This window comes from Macaca nemestrina, chromosome 15 (assembly GCF_043159975.1).
Source record: "Macaca nemestrina isolate mMacNem1 chromosome 15, mMacNem.hap1, whole genome shotgun sequence".
Taxonomy (NCBI): Eukaryota; Metazoa; Chordata; class Mammalia; order Primates; family Cercopithecidae; genus Macaca; species Macaca nemestrina.
In genome coordinates this window covers 61,464,531-61,466,072 of record NC_092139.1, presented here as the reverse complement: position 1 = coordinate 61,466,072, position 1,542 = coordinate 61,464,531, and positions in this window count along the sequence as shown.

The window sequence follows — 1,542 nt, the reverse complement described above, 5'->3', positions numbered from 1 at the left end:
CTACATCCAACAGGAGTGGTGAGAATGGGAATCATTTTTTGTTCTAGTTCTCAAGGGGACTGCTTCCAGCTTTTGCCCATTCAGTATAATGTCAACTGTGTGTTTGTCATAGATAGCTCTTATTATTGTGAGGTATGTTCCTTTGATGCCTACTTTATGGTTTTTTTTTTTTTTTTTTAACACAAGGGGATGTTGAATGCCATCAAAAGCTTTTTTCCACATCTATTGAGTTGTGTTTTTAATTATGTTTATGGGGTAAATCACATTTTTTTATTTTCACATGTTGAAACAACCTTGATTACAGAAATCTACAGGGTGATGATGAATTAACTTTTGGATGCGCTGCTACGCTAAGTTTGCTAGTATTTTGTTGAGAATCTTGGGTATATGTTTATCAGGGATATTGGCCTATAGGTTTTGTGTGTGTGTGTGTGTGGGGGGGTGTGTGTGTGCGTGTCTTTGCTAGGTTTTGATATCAGGTTGACACTGGCTTCACAAAATAGTTCAGGAGGAGTCCTTCCTTAACTGAGTTTGCTTCAAGAAGTTGCCGGGGGCCGGGCGCGGTGGCTCAAGCCTGTAATCCCAGCACTTTGGGAGGCCGAGACAGGCGGATCACGAGGTCAGGAGATGGAGAGACGATCCCGGCTAACACGGTGAAACCCCGTCTCTACTAAAAAACACAAAAAACTAGCCGGGCGAGGTGGCGGGCGCCTGTAGTCCCAGCTACTCGGGAGGCTGAGGCAGGAGAATGGCGTAAACCCGGGAGGCGGAGCTTGCAGTGAGCTGAGATCCGGCCACTGCACTCCAGCCTGGGTGACAGAGCAAGACTCCGTCTCAAAAAAAAAAAAAAAAAAAAAAGAAGTTGCCGGGATTCCCCCGTCTCAACCCCAGATCCCCAGGAGAGTTCAGCACCGCCCTTGCTGTGGGTGTCACAGAGACCGATGCGGGTCCCTCTCCCCGGGAATGGGCGAGCCTGGGTCCAGTCCACAGGGCGCCTCGCAGGCGCTGATGCAGGATGGAGTTGAGGTGGGGGCAGCGCTGGACCCCAGGGCCCATGCCTGCCTCCTGGGAAGCCCGGTGACCCAGGCAGCCCTAGCGAGGTCCCCGGGCTCCCACAGGACAGATGCGGACATTGGGGCTGGGGAGGCCCTGCTACCCTCGGGACTGTCCCTCCAGCCCCCAGCTTTCTGTGATTCTCTGGGCACCCTCTGCAGAGGGGCAGGGGATCCACCCTGGATACCGAGGTGCCGAGCTTGAGGGACCCCAGAGCTTCAGCCAGGCCGCTTCGTTTGCGGGGTGAAGCTGAGGTTCAGAGGAGGGCAGGGGCAGGTCCTGGGGGCTCACCAAACAAAGGGAGCCTATCTCTTGGCTGGGGTCACAGGGAGCGCTCCTGTGCCACAACCCTGAGCTGTGTCTGGCCGGTCCGAGCCGCGGGCCCTTTAAGAGGGGGTGGTGCTTCAACCTGGCAGGAGGGACGCTGCCAGCGTGCATGTGCCTGCGTGCACGTGCCCGCGTGCATGTGCCGCCCCTACGGAAGCTGAG